This window comes from Pan paniscus, chromosome 4 (genome assembly GCF_029289425.2).
Source record: "Pan paniscus chromosome 4, NHGRI_mPanPan1-v2.0_pri, whole genome shotgun sequence".
Classification (NCBI taxonomy): domain Eukaryota; kingdom Metazoa; phylum Chordata; class Mammalia; order Primates; family Hominidae; genus Pan; species Pan paniscus.
This window is the reverse complement of record NC_073253.2, coordinates 170,484,717-170,502,951: the sequence shown is the minus strand read 5'-3', so window position 1 is coordinate 170,502,951 and position 18,235 is coordinate 170,484,717.

Sequence of the window (18,235 nt, the reverse complement as noted above, 5' to 3'; positions counted from 1 at the left end):
AAGAACAAAGCAAAATAACTCCATTAAAAAGTGGGCAAAGGACATGAACAGACACTTTTAAAAAGAATACATACATGTAGCCACCAAGCATATAAAAAAAGCTCAACATCACTGATTATTAGAGAAATGCAAATCAAAACCACAATGAGATACCATCTCACACTAGTCAGAATGGCTATTACTAAAACGTCAAAAAATAACAGATGCTGATGAGGTTGCAGAGAAAAGGGCATTCTTATACACTGTTGGTAGGAGTGTAAATTACCTCAGACACTATGGCAAACAAGGTGGTGATTCCTCAAAGAACTAAAAAGAAAACTGCTGTTTGACGCAGCAATCCCATTACTTGGTATATACCCAAAGGAATAGAAGTCATTCTACCATGGAAACACATGCATGTGTATGTTCACTGCAGCTCTGTTCACAATAACAAAGACATAGAATCTACCTAAATGCCCATCAATGGCAGATTGGACAAAGAAAATATGGCACATATTACACCAGGGAATACTATGCAGCCATTAAAAGAATGAGATCATGTCCTTTGCAGGAACATGGATGGACCTGAAGGTAATTATCGTTAGCGAACTAACTCAGGAACAGAAAACCAAATACTGCATATTCTCACTTATAAGTCGGAGCTAAATGATGAAAACACATGGACACAAAGAAGGGAACAACAGACACTGGGGCCTCCTTGAGGGTGAAGGGTGGGAGTGGGGAGAGGATGAGAAAAAATAACTATTGGGGGCCCGGCACGGTGGCTCACACCTGTAATCCCAGCACTTTGGGAGGCCCAAGTGGGCGGATCATGAGGTCAGGAGATCGAGACCATCTTGGCTAACACGGTGAAACCCCATCTCTACTAAAAATACAAAAAAATTAGCTGGGCGTGGTGGCGGGCGCCTGTAGTCCCAGCTACTTGGGAGGCTGAGGCAGGAGAATGGCGTGAACCCGGGAGGCAGAGCTTGCAGTGAGCTGAGATCGCGCCACTGCACTCCAGCCTGGGAGACAGAGTGAGACTCCATCTCAAAAAACAAACAAACAAACAAACAAACAAACAAACAAACAACAACAAAAAAACTATTCGGTACTCAGCTTAGTACTTGGGTGACAAAATAATCTGTACAAAAAACCCCTATGGTATATGTTCACTTACAGAACAAACCTTCACACGTACCCTGAACTTAAAAGTTTAAAAAAAATTTAAAAATTAAAAACTTCTTGCATTAAAAAAACAAAATGCATCCCAAAATAAGGAGGATTGATAGATTTATAAGGGAAGAAGAGATGGAAAGAGATGTATTAAAGCAAGTAAAAATGTTAATTGGAGAATCTAGGTAGGGGGTATATGAGTGTTTACTATACAATTCTTTCAACTTTTGTGTGTTTGAAAGTTTTAAAATAAAATATTGGGAGAAAAGCAGAAAACAATTCCTCTAACCCTTGTGGGTTTGTTTTCAGGATTAAATGATACGAACATTTGTAATGGATATGGAATGATTTGATATGGAGTGTTTGTAATGTCCATAGCAAAGGTGCCTGGAGCACTGCAGGATACAGTAAATGCAAGCTGCTGTTGTCATTATTACTTATATATACCAAGTACTGGGGGAGTGTTCCAAAGGACTAAGACCCCATTTCCTCTTCTATGGGGGAAACAGATGCAAACACACCCAGCACAATGAGGAATGGCTCTAACTGAGCTTGTTTGGAGGAATGGTGTAGTCATCAGACATAAATTTTGAGGTGGGATTCAAAAGGTGAGGAGCTGTTCAAGGTGGATAAAAAAGGGCATTGGGCTTTGTTTAGTGAGAGCTAAATGACAACCTTCTTCAGCCTGCAGTGATCAGGGCTGTCCTGCCCACAAACATTTCTTTCAGTTTTTGGCCTTTTTGGCCACATCTTCTCAACGTGGATGTCAGATATTTACACCATTTCGTCTCCTTTTTTTTTTTGAGACGGATTCTCGCTCTATTGCCAGTCTGGAGTGCAGTGGTGCGATCTCGCCTCACTGCAAGCTCCGCCTCCCGGGTTCAAGCGATTCTCCTGCCTCAGCCTCCAGAATAGCTGGAACTACAGGCGCCAGCCACCACGCCCAGCTAATTTGTTGTATTTTAGCAGAGACAGGGTTTCACCATGTTGGCCAGCATGGTCTTGATCTCCTGACTTTGTGATCCGCCCGCCTTTGCCTCCCAAAGTGCTGGGATTACAGGCGTGAGCCACTGCACCCTGCCTTCATCTCCTCTGATAGTTGAACTCGAAGCCCTGTCTTGGGATGCAATGAACTTCTTTAATCTTGCACTCAGGGTGGAAAATTGAGCGATTAGAGAATTTATCTTTATTCCTGGAGTCAGTCTTTTAAAAAAATTATTTGTTTTTAAGCTTTATTGAGGTACAATTGATATACAACAATTACACATATTTAATGTATACGTTTTGCTAGATTTGGATATATGTACACATCCATGTAACATAGTTTAGACGTTTGTCCCCTCCAAATCTCACGTTGAAATGTGACCTCCAGTGTTGGAAGTGGGGTATAGTGGGAGGTCTTAGATCATGGGAGTGGATCCCTCATAAATGGTTTAGGACCATCCTCATGGTAATGACTGAGTCCTTGCTCAGTCATCACATCAGATCTGGTTGAAAGAGCCTGGGACCTCTCCTCTCTCTCTTGCTCCCTCTCATACCATGCAATGTGCTTGCTCCTGCTTCTTTGCCTTCTGCCATAAGTGGAAACTTCCTGAGGCTTCACGAGAAGCAGATACTGGCACGATGCTTCCCATACAGTCTGCAGAACCGTGTGCCAGTTACACCTCTTTTCTTTATAAATTATCTGGCCCCAGGAATTTCCTTACAGCAACATAAGAATGGCCTAATGCACCATGTTATACTAACAGCACAGTCAACGCACTAAGCATATCCATCACCTCCTACATTTCTTTGTTTTTTTTGTGTGTGTGTGTGAATTTTTTGTGGTAAGAACGCTTAACATGAAATCTATTTATTCTCTTAATATATTTTCAAGTGCACAAAATCATATTAACTATCAGTACTATGCTGTACAGCAAATCTCTAGAACTTACTTATCTTGTAAAACTGAAAATTTACGCCCATTGAGTAACTATTTCCCCCTCCCTCCTTCCCCCAGCTCCTGGCAACCACCATTTTATTTTCTCCTTCTGAGAGTGTGGCTACTTCAGACACTGCATATAAGTAGAATCACGCAGCATTTGTCTTCTGTGCTTGGTTTATATCACTTAGCACAATGTCCTTTAAGTTCATCCATGTTGTCACAAATGGCGGGATTTCCTTCCTTTTGAGGGCCAGATAGTATCCCATTGCATATACACGCCACGTGTTCTTTATTCATTCATCTGTTGATGGACATTTGGGTTGTTTCCATATCTCAGCTACTATGAATAGTGCTGCAGTAAACACAGAGGTGGAGATATTTCTTCAAGATCCTGATTTCAATTTTTTAAGATATATATTTAGAAGTGGGGTTACTGGATCATATGATAGTTCTACTTTTAACTTCTCAGGAACTTCCCTAGTGGTTTTCATAGCAGCTGCACCATTTTACATTCCCACCAACAATGCACAAGTGTTCCAATTTTCCACATCCTTGCCAATACTTATTTTTAAATATTTTGGATATTAGCCATCCTAACAGATATGAGGTGATATTTCATTGTAGTTTTGATCTTCATTTTACTGACTATTAGTGACGTTGAGCACTCTTTCATATAACTGTGGACATTTGTCTTCTTTGGCGAGATGTCTATTCAAGTTCTTTGCCCATTTTTAAATTGTGTTATTTCTTTTTGTGTTACTGAGTTGTAGGAGATTCTTATTTATTTTGGATATTAGCCTCTTATCAGATAGGTGGTTCACAAATATTTTCTCCAGAGTTCAGTCTTGGAGCAAAACTTGTTTCATATTAGGATTACATTACATGGTAATGTACATTACTGGTTTCGTGGTAATGTCATGTAATCCTAATAAGGATTAATGCCTGGCATATAATCACCTGGGAAGAAGTCATGATGGTTCAGACCTTCTCCAGGACCAGACTGGCAATCAGTGGGGTAGATTTTCTCAACATTTTGCCCTCTAAACAGGAATATATGATCTGATCAAATCAACAGAATTTTCTGTTGTGGATGAATGGTTTTCTCCAAGGGACATGCAAGTAAATTGAATATATGAATTTCTTGCAACTGATTTTTTTTTTTCTTTAGGGGAAGGATAAGGAACTTCTGAATGAAGCTTAAAACTCAAGCAGCCAACTGTCAACCTATGACACAGAGAAGACATGAATCAAAATCTCTCCGGGTCAGAGCATAGCTGTGGCATTTCAGGGAACTAAGTTTCAGTAGTTCCCTCACCCCCCCAACAAATTTGCCTGATTTTTGTTGTGTGCCAGGCCTTGTACCATGAATTGGGGATGTAAAGATAACCCAGACAAGCCCCTGTTCCCCAAGCTACTAAGGGAGACCAATGCACACACACAAATATTAGCTATTGTGCTCAGGGCCATTAAAGAAGGATGATAGGGACCTGGGATGCCCAGAAGAAGGAGGGATAGAATGAAATGATCTTGGACACAGGCAAAAGCTATAAACTCACTTCATGTGAGTACAAAATGGGATGCCCGGCCAGGTTTGGTGGCTCACACCTGTAATCCCAGCACTTTGAGAGGCCGAGGGTGGGTGGTTCACCTGAGGTCAGGAGTTTGAGACCAGCCTGGCCAACATGCCGAAACCCCATCTCTACTAAAAATACAAAAAATTAGCCAGGCTTGGTGGCAGACACCTGTAATCCCAACTACTTGAGAGGCTGAGACAGGAGAATTGCTTGAACCTGGGAGACGGAGGTTGCAGTGAGCCAAGATTGCACCATTTCACTCCAGCGTGGGCAACAGAGCGAGACTCTGTCTCAAAAAAAAAAAAAAAAAAAAAAGAAAGAAAAAAAAAAGGGGGATGCCTTTATTTTTTTTCCCCCTTAGAAAATTGTGAACAGAAATGCTTTGTGTTTACTTTTTTCTTTAAATGTTTTATTTATTATTATTATACTTTAAGTTTTAGGGTACATGTGCACAATGTGCAGGTTAGTTACATATGTATACATGTGCCATGCTGGTGCACTGTACCCACTAACTCGTAAGCAAACAAAGTAAAAAATGCCAAATGCAGCTTTAAATCCTAAGGGATTTTTTTCTGAGGAATTTTGAAAGGGATTCTTCTGAGGTTGTGCTGATAAAGACAGGGAAGGGAGGACCAATGGCTGGGAGCATTTACCAGGTGCTGGCACTTACAGGAAGCATTTTCTTTAATCCTCACAACAGCCTGGGATGCGTCGCTGGGGAGGAAAATGCAGCTAAGGGAGTTTGGGTAATTTTCTCAAGCCACGTATAACAAAGCTGGGATGCAAACCCCAATTCTGCAGTCTTCAAAGCTCACACTTGTTCTACCAGCCCTTTATCTCCCATTTCCAACAGAACCATTTTTTTTTTTTAGGGGAAAAATTCCAGGGCCTTCTGCGAAGAAGGACACTGTTTTCTTTCTCAAACCTATGTCTTATGTGGGTGCTTAGGAGGCCAGACAGAGGCCCTTGACCTTGACCATGAGCTATGTGATCTCTAGAGGGAAGATATGGAGGGATAGCCAACCCCTCCTGTAAGGGAGATTGGAATTTAGAGCTCCGTTGCACCTATTTATCAATTCTTTGATGTGTCTCTGAAGAGGCCAGGCAAGTAGTAATTAAAGATCCACGGGGGTAGTTGGGATGTCGTCTTAGCTGCCTCTTGGGAGTGGTTAGGCATTAGGTGGGGCATTGCTGGTACGTGATGATATTATGGGCAAGGACCCAGGAGTGCTCCAGTCCTGCTCTGCCTATCACCCTCACCCCTCAGAGAGTGTCTAGAGCAGCTTTACACCTAGTTCAGGAGCAGAATTGGAATTAAAGCACCATGTTGTTCATACCTTGGCAAGTATCTTTGTAGCTTTTTAGTAAAAGTTTCCCCAGACCACCTTCTTCTCCCCAAATCTAAATGAGGGACTGGAATGCCCTCATGGGTTTGGTAGAAAAGAGAGATACCCCCATCCCTATAAGAAGTTCAATCCCCCCACAAAGCCATGGAGTGGAGGAGAAAAGAGGCTGGCTGATCTGCCCTAGGGAACCAGGGATGTCAGGAGACACGTGAGAGTGAAGAGAAAACCCTTAAGGCAGCAGTCCCCAACGTTTTTGGCACCAGGGACTGGTTTCATGGAAGACAAATTTTCCATGGACTGGGGTGGGGGGTGGGTAGCTTTGGGGTGATTCAAGTGCATTAAATGTATGGTGCACTTTATTTCTATTATTATTACATTGTAATATACAATGAAATAAGTATACAACTCCCCATAGTGTAGAATCCGTGAGAGCCCTGAGCTTGTTTTCCTGCAGCTAGACGCTCCCCTCTGGGGGTGATGGAGACACTGACACCCGAATTACGTTGCTAATGTCTAGTCTACTCCATGATCTTGTTTTACTCACTGTTGCTGCAGAAAACCCTGCTTCGCAAAGATAGGATGTTGGAAATGGAAGCAGGCTTTTCAGTGCTTTTGTGAAATCTCAGGATATTCTGCCTTGACTTTAATCCAGAACGTATGGAGATTTGAAGTTGCCTCAAACATACTTTGAAGGCCACCAGGGGCAGCTGTACAATTGAAGTACATCAACTCACTTGCCACTGTAAACCCTGCCAACAGATGCAGCTTAATTGTCACTTGCCACTCACTGAGGTTTTGATATTCGTTTGCAAGCAACTGATTTATTATGGTCTCTGTGTAGTCAAACCTCCCTGCTACTGTTAATCTGTATTTGCAGCCACTCTCCAGCACTAGCATCACTGCCTCAGCTCTCCCTCAGATCATCGGGCTTTAGAGTCTCATAAGGAGTGTGCAACCTAGATCCCTCACATGTGTAGTTCACAACAGGGTTCATGCTTCTGTGAGAATCCTGCTGCTGATCCAACAGGGGGCAGATCTTAGATGGTAATGTGAACCATGGGGAGCAGCTGTAAATAGAGATGAAGCTTTGCTTGCTCATGCTCACCTGCCATTCACTTTCTGTTGTGCAGCCTTGTTCCTAGCAGGCCACAGGCTAGCACCGGTCCATGGCCTGGGGGATGGGGACCCCTGCTTTAAGGTACAGTAACCTATCTAGGAGCAAAATCAGACCAGACCTCATCTCACACTCTGGCCCAGGACTGGCTGATCCTCTGTCCTGTTGAGGGGCTATGAAGGGGTGGGCAGAGGCTTCTCTGGCCAGGGATGAGGGTGATGCAGAGCAGGCCTCCTCCATGCAAGTGTCTTTTCTCTGGGAAGTGCACCCCAATTCACAGAGTTGTGGTGGGAGGGGCTGTCACTGGCAGCAGTGCTGGGTTACAAGGAATGGAAGTTCTTACTGATTGGGCCTGAATGTGCTGCCAGCCAGATTTCTTGCCCTACCAACATGGAATTTGCATTGACCGAGAGTCAGTCTGGCTGCATGGCTAGGCTTCTAATATGTGAACTTTGAAACTCTAGGTGGCATTTTCTAAATATCCTGAGGACCAAGGAGGAGAGAATACATTTTCCAGCAAAGAAGAATAAAGTAGATGCCCAGAGAGAAGCAGATACAAGGGATGCAGGGAGATTCCTGGCAGCTTCCTGGCCCTGTTCTCCATGTGCCGGTGGTTCCTGCTTCATCCCTGTCCTGGGGCTCCATGAGACACATCCCTTTCCTGTTACTGCATTTCTCTTCACTGAAGCTAAGGACTTCTGTTCCTTATAACTCCAGCAATTATGTCTAATACAGATAGTAAATATGCTTAAAAAAGATTATTCCATGCCCTGCAACTGGTACAGTGTTTTTTTCCTCCAATACTATTTTCTATAATCTTGAAAACACTTGTATTCTTTAAAAGTGGGCCCTAACCTATAACAGGGCTGCATCCCTCAGTAATCTCTCTCCAGGCTATTTAAGCTACGGGGGGAAAAAAAAACTCGTGTTTACACAAAAAACTGTACGTGAATGCATATAGTAGCAGTCTTCAAAATTTCCAAACACTGGAAGCAAATCAAAATCTTTCAGCAGGTGTTGGATAAACTGCGGTGCCTCTATGCAATAAGATACTACTCAGCAACAAAAAGGAACCAAGGACTGACACACAGCACCTTGGATGTATCTCCAAGACATTATGTGGCAGAAAGAATCCATCCTTGAAAGCTTGCACTTAGTCTGATTCCATTTAGGTGACCTTCTCTAAGACAAAATGATGGTGGCATAAAAATAGCTCAGTGGTTGCCAGGGAGGGAAGAGGGTGTGGCTGGGACAGTTAGTGAGTGTCAGGTTCTAACCCGAGCTGGGGTCCAAGGGGAGTTGGTGGATGGCTGGTGGGTAGTTGAAAGAACACTTCGGGGGCAGTAGGTAGGTGGGACATGGCTTTATTACGTGCCGCCTGTCACAGTGTTGGTGATACATTTATACACTTCACAGATAATAGTGGCTCAGAGCCAGGTGATGAGCCCACCCATAACATCGTTACATACCTGTGATTATATAATGCACGGGGTTGTGCACCTGCAGTCCAATCCCACTATGTCATGCTTCACTGGATGTTTACTTCAGCCTACTCTTGACTGTTGTGCAGCCATTGTCTTTACACTCCACCCCCTAGGCTGAGGAGGTCCTCTTAGTGGGGAGATGTTCCCACAAGGTGACACCCTGGACCCTTGGGTCACAGCAACAATATGGGGAGCAGCAACCTACTACTAATATTCCTGCTATGCTGCCCATGATTACTTGGGCCTGAAGTAGGCCAGTGCCCAGGGACGCCCACCATCTCTGTAGGGGGTCGTCAGTAAGGCTTTCAACTGGTTTAATCTCCTGTGACATCCCTTGCAAGGCTGCTGCTATGTTTTGTTGATTGTTAGGAATAAATGTACAACATTGTGTCCCTATAAGGGCACAGGTGCCACCTTGGGCAGCCGTTACTACATCTAAGGCCGTCGGTTTTGCATCACCACCTTTTCGGTTTGATCAGCCTCACTGGTTAACAGGAGGAGGGTAAACAGTCAAAAACGCCCATCCAACTCTGCTGGCAAAGGCACACCCCTTCTTGATGCTTGCACTTCCAGGTGCTTCAGCACCTTCTCCATGTTCTCAGGGGCCCTGTCACCTGCTGCCCATGTTTCCACCAGGGCCCATCTGAGCAGGACACCTGCCACCGGGTGCCATAACCCATGCTGGGGCCACAGAGCCAACCTGGGATCATCGGGGGCTGAGGACTCACTCACCTCAGAATCCTGCCGACTATGCCAATTGTCAGGTCCCAACCTGGGCTGGGGTCCGAGGGGAGTTGGTAGGTGGGTGGCAGGTAGTTGAAAGAACATTCTGGGGGCTGTAGGTAGGTGGGACATGGCTTTATGATGCCCTGCCTCTCACAGTGTCAGTGATACATTTATACACCTCACAGACAATAGTGGCTCAGAGCCAGGTGATGAGCCCACCCATAACATCGTTACGTAACTGTGATTATACAATGCACGGGACTGTGCACCTGTGCTCCAATCCCGCTGTGTCATGCTGCACGAGTAGGTGGGAATTTTTCTAGGATGGTGGAACTCTTCTGCGTCCTGATAGTACCAGCAGTTACACAAATGGGTGCATTAAAATTCATAGAGCCTTACACTAAAAGAAAAAAACTAAGTTTACTGTACGATAATTTAAGTAATAAAGTTAAAAAATGTAACAGGGCTGTAGTTAGCTGTGTTGGTGTACTTTCCGTTTTGTGTTCAGCTGTGACTACTGAGTGGCATAAGTCATTAAGATGCTGGGAAAAAGTAAGTATAAAATAACGAGCCTTTTGCCGTATCCTGATATCATTCCTTTTTTTTTTTTTTTTTAAACCAATGGCAGAGGTGCTCAATGGGGAACATGTCTTATGGTAGAACAGGCATAGCTGGTGAGAGGGGCTTCCAGGAGGTTCGTTGCAGGAATGCAGTCCCTTCCCAGCCATCCACTCTGCGGTGCCCAAAGAGCTCTCCACACCTCCATCTGATCACGTCACTTCCCCCTCTGCCTCTAAACGCCTCCCTTCCTTTCCACCTGAGAAAGATTTGATATCATCCTCCCTCAAATAAGTAATTTTAAAAAATCTCAACTGCCTTAGAATCACCTGGGAAGCTTTTTAAAATCCCATTACCCAGGCTGGCTCCAAACCAATGAATTCCCTGCTCTGTGAAGGACTCAGGCATCGGTACTTAAACTCCCCAGGTGGTTCCAATGTGCACCTAAGCCTGAGAAACACTTCATGGGTCTTTAGAAACATGGTGCCTCTTTCCTCTCCCTGGGCTGGGCTAGCTTGGAGAGGTTCTGGCTCCTGCCTTACTCTCTCGGATTCCCTTATTTTGGGGACTTCATGCTCTTTTACTTGCTTTCTTCGTCTCCATTCAGTAAACTTCATGTGTCCACCATCTTCCCATTCCACTCAGCCCCTGGGGATGGATAACTCCTGTGATTTTTATCCACCGCAACTTTTCCATGCAGCCTTTCTTCAGGATGCTGCCTCTTAGAAGAAGCACAGCCCAGAGCCCTGGGTGGGAGGGGCAAGGCTTGTAGGAGTTGGCTGCTTTCTCAGCTTCCCCATGGGTTAGGAGCGCTGATCTGCACCTTTGCACAGTGGGTGAGTTCTGCCTCTGAGCTCCTGCAATGCCTTGTCCACTCCACCTTCACAACACTGACCACGCCCTACTGTCATTGCCATTTTTACATGCCTGGTCAGTTTTGGAGGAATCGCTTCAACCTTGAGGAAGACCATGTCTGATTCCTTCTGTTTCTTCCAGCACAAAGCCAGGACCGCAGTGATATTCACTAAAGTTTTCAGTAACGGCCTAGATGCTTGGCCTAATCCTCATCAGCCTCATTATTCTGGGTCCTGGATGCTGCTTCCTATGCCCCTTGTTCCCAGCTCATGTGACCAAAAGAGCCACATGCTGGTCCCCGGAGCCCCAGCTGCTTCAGCTCCTCCTAGTCTTGCCTCCTCACGACTTTGGATGCTGCTTTCTGTAACCTAAAAAGGCTACACTCGTGAATTCCTTCCGTGATGGTCCTGCTTTCCATCTCATTCTCACCCTCTTCCTTCTCTTTTTCCTCTTCCCCATGCCCCAAGCCCTTGGGGACCCAGCAAGACTGACATAAATTTGTTTGTTTAATACTGTTTAACTGACTATAAGAACTGTGTCCTTCCCTCACTTTCTCTCACTTCTTCTACCTTGCAGGAAATCATTGTCTGTTGTATGTAAATGAATAAATTCCAAAGTAGCATGCAAAGTGTGGTAAGAGAGGTCTGTATAAGAAGCTTCAGGAAATAACAGAAAGCGGCACCTGCCTCAGTGGATGTGTGTGTGGGTGAAGTTCACAAAGGGATGGCACTCCAGCAGGGTTTTGAAGGATGAAGAGGAGTTCATCAGTAGCTAAAGGAGGAAGTGCTTGCTAGCAGGAGGGCACAGGTTAGGCAACAGCATACCTACTTAGAGGGGCTGCAGGCAATTACATCCTTGTTTGATTTCTTTCCGGGTTCCGTTTCATTCAAAAATCATCTCTGCCCTTGAATTTTATAGAAAAAAACTACTAAGATGAAGGATTTATAATGAAAATCTTATCATCTCTTTCCCCAGGAGCCAGTGGCCAAGCAATTATAGTTTAGGCAGAAGGCTTTACTTAAACTATCATCTGATGAACTTTCAGGAGGGAACATTTCAGGAAAACATAACACAGATTTTTCAAGTTAACTTCTACTTAGTTTTTACCTTAATCTTGGTATAGAAGAAGGGATTCTTTGTTCTAAAAAAAAACATTCATAGGCCTTGGAGTTGGCTTTTACTGGTGCTCAGCCTTTGGGGTGTGCAGCAACTGCAACAACCACTTATTCTTCTATGATACAGCAGCCACCACAGGAATGGCAGAGCCAAAAACCGAATCCACATGTCCCCCAGAGACCAAGGATCAATCTGAGATCCAGGTACAGGGATGGATGGACAGAACTCTGGGAATGACCACATGTGACGGATAATGGAGGAGGGCCCAGGATGACTTCCAGTCTTGCATGATGGAGGGTCAGAGAGGGTGTGAGGCTGTTCACAAGACTGGGTCCCCAGAGCACAGTGATGGCAGGCTGGGGAGGAAGGCTTGGAAGCAGGCAGAATGTAAGGATTTCTGAAAACGAAGAAGCAGGAGGCACGATGACTTCTCACAAAAGAATCTTCTGGGCTGGGAGCTGCTGCTGGGAGATAAGGATAGTATAATAGTTTTCTTTGGTTACAAAGGGTAGCAAAAACTATATACCTACCCTGGAAAGATAACAGATTTCAGTGTGAGATACCAACAATTGGCCCACTACACTCCAAACCTTAGGCCAAAGGGAATGTATTGGGAGGTTCTTGGGGAAGTTCCCCCAACACTGGCTGTTGCTATTTCAGGGAGGGTTGGAACCCAGCCTGAGGTCTCCTCCCTTCTCTTCCCACCTATGGCCCCATCTAGTCTCCCAAAGGGCCTTGCACACTTCCATGTGGATACACCAGCCAATATGTCTATGCTCTGTTTTGACATTCCATCAATGGCCACTTCTTGGATATCCCTTGTGCTAGGGGTGTGCATACCACAGGTATAGATCCCCCTTGGAAGCATGGAAATAGGGAAAAGGTCCCGGAAGCCCTGGAAGTGGACTTGAGCTGTTTGGGCAGGACTTCCAGATTATGGCTTTAGATACCCAGGGCATGGTGTAGAAGTATGGAAGACGTGCAGTCAGTTAGGCATGTGGCCTCCTTACTCTGTATGGAGAACCATGGCAACAGTAAAGCCATGTAGTCTTCCAAAGTGCAGGGCCCAGGGTATGGGCCCCTCTTGCCAGAGTCTAAGAGAATACTACTTGCAGCTGCACTCACCAATGTGGTAACCATTAACTACATGGAGCTATATACCTTGAAATTAATTAAAATTAAATAACATTTAAGATTCACTTCCTCAGTTGCATTAGCCACATTCCAAGAGCTCCATAGCATGTGTGGCTCATGGCTTTTGCACAGGACAGCACAGAGGTAGGACATTTCCATTATCACCGAAAGTTCTGCTGGACAGCACTGGTCTGGAGGCTGGAGAAGTTGAGTGATGTGCCCAGGGTCACATAGCTAGATAGGTCTGGAGCTGAAATTTGAACTTAAGTCTCTCTGATTCTAAATCCTATATTCATTTTTCTTCCCTGACCTTGAAAAAAATCAAATTTATCCCTCCCAGTGTTTCTTAATCTGTAAAACAAAAATAAAATCCTCAAAGGGCTGCAATGAGGATTAAATGAGATCATGTCTATAAAATGCTCACAACAGAGTAGACTGCAGGTTCTCAGTAAACTTTATTTCCTTCTCCAGCCTCAGCAGGGACTGGAAAAAGCAGCAAAAGGATTAAGAAGCTCTTTCTACTTCAAATACTCAAAATAAGAGAAAAGTGGCTTGAAAACTGGATGAAAGACACTCCCTGGTAAACATTTCAGTGATGTTACATCTACCTTGGAAAGACAACTAGTTATGATGTAAGATACCAAGGATTAGCTAATTAAACTCCAAAGCCAGCCTTTTTGTTTGAAAGATAAGAATAATTTCATGCAACGGGGACTTAAAAAAAAAGGTGTGGGGAGTATATTCATTCTCTGATTATTTATAAGGAAGAATCCATTAGATATTAAAGCTCCACACTTAATAGCTAGATCCGTTTTCTTATAAATGCTGCTTTCAGGATTAAAAAAGGCATGTTTCTGAAGATGTGTCATCTTGGAGTGCAAAGTTTCGGCCCTGGACTAACTGTGAGGATGCTGGTCAAAGCCTTCATGTTCCTGCTCTGTGTGCTTGAGGAGTCCCCTGTCCTCTTTGGGCTCACTGTCCTCTCTGGGAATAGAGGGTTGAGTAAGAAGGGTCTAGTGGTCTTTCATCTTCAGTGACACAGATTCCATAAAGAACTAGAATAATCTTTAAGAACAATTATTTAAAAAATTAAAAGTAGCCTGCTTTATGTTTGATACGTGACCAGGGCTTAAGCATGTATAAGAAAGCTCCCTTCTGGAGGGGGAGGTTTTTGCAGCATTTGTTGGTAAAACTGTGAGGGGTAGATTTTCATTTTCCTCCACTATTTGTCACATCATTGATGAAGAAAAATTAGACTGCCATACAATAGAATTCACTCTTCTAGAGTAAAAGAAAATGCAAGAGTCCTTCATTGACAGGAGTTTTCTAATACGCATCTTGTTAGAGCTATTTATTTATTTGTTCATTCACTGATTCAACAAATATTTCTTGAGACCTAATGATATGTACCAGGCAGTTTTCTGGGGCTGCAAGGGTGAGCAAAGTAGACACAGCCCTGGGAAGACAGGGCATCAAGAAAACGGGTAAATATGTCATATGTCAGGTGGTCATGAGTGTACTAGCGAAAAGTGAATTCAAGGAGAGTAGATAAAGTCTGATGCGGTGGAGGAGGCTGATATCTAGATGGAAAGTAGATGGAAAGATCAAGGAAGACTTCTTTGAGGAGGTGACATTTGAGCAGATTCCTGCATGAAATGGGTAAGTGGGTCTGGGGACAATCTAGTGCAAGGATGTTCCAGGTAGGGGGGGACAGTGAAAACAAAAGCCCAAGGTGGGAAAAGGCTTCACAGGTTTAATAACAGAAGGGCAGAAGTGCCTAGAACGAAGTGTGGAGAGGTGAGCAGGTCAGAGCATGGAGAAGGGGAAGGAGGTAAGGCCAGAGAGATGGCCAGGGACTAACTCCATCAGGGGTCAGCACACTGACCTTTGAGCCAAATCCAGCCTGATGACTCTGTTTTTAAATAAAGTTTTATTGGAACACAGCCACACCCATTCATTTACTCTTGTCTATAGCTGCTCTTTGTACTATGGCAGGAAGTGAGTAGCTACAACAAAGACTTACAGCTTGCAAAGCCTAAAATATTTATGATCAGGCCCTTAACAGAGAAAATTTTGTCTCTAGCTTAGATGATTATTTGACTGGTGTATCTTGCACCCTATCCCTATGTTTTCAACCTGGCTGTGCCATTTTAATATCTTATAAAACAGAATATTGCTAGCCTTTGTCTTATCCAACATGACCATCTCTGTGTTATTAACAACAATTTTAATCTTTTGACATACGGTGTGTTTGTATTTTTGAATCTATTTCTACCATGCTGTATCTTACTTTCCATTCTCTATCCTCTTTCTCACTGCTTGTCTTTCTTTCTTAATTCACTCCATTCGTTTCTATTGAACACGTTTTTATGATTCACTTTTCCCAAATCAAATGTAAATAAAATCTATATATTGTAATAGGTTGACTTTGCAAATATTTTTCCTGACTGAGTCATGTGATAAGTCCCTCAGTGGTAATTGTTGGTGTTTGCTTGATTTGTTTTTCTACATAGTTATCACCATTTCAAGCTTAAACTGTTTGCCGGTTCACTAAATCTCCTCTCAAGATGTTTTCTCGAATCACGTTGTCTATGGGTTTCATCTTCTTGAGTGGATCTATTATTCTGCCTCTTCCACTGGCTCACAGCGCCCTCCCGCCATCTCCATCTGCCATCCTGTAAGGGTTCTCCACTTCTCTTCTGTTTCCTGCACCGTGTCTTCCTCTTTCTGGGCTTGCTATCTCCTTTGGAAACAGCACGCTGTCAAGCAGCTCCCTGAGAAAGGGTGCACAGGAGTGCTGGGTCCTTGCATTTCTGAAAATATCCTTAATCTGTATTCATACCTGATTAGCAACTTGTCTGACTCTAGAATTCTACACCAGAATTTATTTTTCTTTAGAATTTTGAAGGCATTCACCATCATGTCCTAGCTTGCAGCTGAAAAGTCCAAAGCAATTCTTAAACCTGATCTTTTGGATGTGACAATTTCCTGACTGAAAAACCTGAGAGATGTATTTTTCCCCAGTGTTCTGAAATTTCACCATTATGTGCTTTAGTGCTAGGGTTGGCCATGAGGTGAGTTCTCTCAGTCCGGACTCTTCTGTTTGTCTGGAAAATATTCTTGAATTATTTTCATAAAGATCCGCTCCCTTTTATTCTCTCTCTCTCTCTCTTTTCCTTTCTTTTCTGGGGTTCTTATGATTTGAACATTGGATTTCTGGATGCCTCTTTTTAAAAAAGAAAATTCTTTTTGGTCTTATTTGGGGGGTCTTGAGGGGGTTCCTCAACTCTGTCTGCCAACCCTTCTATTGAGTTTCTAATTTCTGCTTTTCCCAAGATCTTTTTATTCTGTTTCTTTTTATAGCATCTAATTTCCATATCTTTTCGTGTGTTTTTGAGGATACTGGTGATGGCGATTGGCACGGAGATCTTCCACAGCAAGGGCGCCTGGCGCTTAGGGAACAAAACACCTGATGTGGGGGTGTGGAGGAGGGGAGCTGGGGAGGCGGAGACTTTGGGAGGGAGGTGTGAGAAAGAAAGGGAGAAGACGCAGGGGCTAGGAGGCATGGATTTTGGTGAGTAAAAAAAAAATTTAAAGGAAACTTGCTTGCTTTTGTGCCAACAGTTTCCCCTTTGTGTGCTCCTTAAGAGACCTTGGCAGACAGATCTGTCTCCTCTGCAAGACCTTTGTAAGGCTACTTGTATTTCTTTCAGGTGGGACCCAACGCTGAGGCGCCTTTAGGGCAGCCTGTCTTATAAATTCAGATTGTGGCCGGGCGTGGTGGCTCACCTTTGTAATCCTAGCATTTTGGGAGTCCAAGGCCGGTGGATCAACTGAGGTCAGGAGTTCGAGACCAGCCTGGCCAACATGGTGAAACCCCGTCTTTACTAAAAATACAAAAATTAGCCGGGTGTGGTCGTGGGTGCCTGTGATCCCAGCTACTCCGGAGACTGAGGCAGGAGAATCACTTGAACCTGGGAGGTGGAGGTTGCAGTGAGCCAAGATCATGTCACTGCACTCCAGCCTGGGCAACAAGAGCAAAACTCCCATCTCGAAAAAGAAAAAAAAAATTCAGATTGCACACAGTTCCTTCGGGAATCTGATTTCACTTGGGACCTCCAATAGGAAGTTTCTCTTCCCTGTGAAGGGGGTGGAGCACGACCCTCCTTGTTAGGCCCAAGTAGAGTTTTGCACGTTGGACGGTAAATAACATATAGGTCCAGATAGCAGAGTAGCCATTTCTAGGCCATCACTAAATAGCACAAGACATTTCTCAGAAGGCCTTGGAGTTAGCAAAGCTCCCTAGGGAGGGAGAGGAGATAGTCGTTCTTGAAGGAATTCTGGGCATGGGCAATAGCAGAGGGGTCTGAGTGCTAAGGGACACGGCAGGAGAAAGCCGCAGGTCTCAGAGTGGATGGGTTATAGGCAGGCAGAGCACGGGGGCACACCTGAGCATTCAAGAAGCAAACAAGGCTGGGCATGGTGGCTCACGCCTGTAATCCCAGCACTTTGGGAGGCCAAGGTGGGTGGATCACAAGGTCAGGAGATCGGGACCATTTTGGCTAACACGGTGAAATTCTGTCTCTACTAAAAACACAAAAAATTAGCTGGGTGTGGCGGCACGCACCTGTAGTCCCAGCTACTCCGGAGACTGAGTCAGGAGAATCCCTTGAACCTGGGAGACGGAGATTGCAGTAAGCTGAGATCATACCACTGCACTCCAGCCTGGCAACAGAGCAAGACTCCATCTCAAAAAAAAAAAAAAAAAAAAAGCAGCAGACACCCCTGGGGCCTGAGCGGATCTGAACAGAAACAATCCCCAGCCTCATCTGTCTGTAAGATTCCACCAATCACTTACTAAGAAGAAAAAGGAAATTCTACTACGTGGAATTGTGCTGTGAAGGGTTAGTAGTTACTATTTACGGTTAGTCCCAGGCATATCCTCTTTCTTAGAGCCGTCGCACAGATGGCTGGCTGCTGCTCAAGAAGGAAATCAGAAACTCTAGATACTGTTTGCTTGTGTACATGGCCCACCCTCTTCACACTCAGTTCACAGTGTGGATGTAATGTTTGTGCTAGTTCACTGCCTTCATAAAACCTTGCGCTAAAGAGCTCACCTACAAAACAGTACGTACGGTATGGTCTTTTAGAAACTTTTCTCTACATATACTCAGAAATATTTGCATAGTAAAAAATGGTAGAAGGCACAGTGTAAAAATGTGCACAGTATTATTTTGATTAGTGAAGTT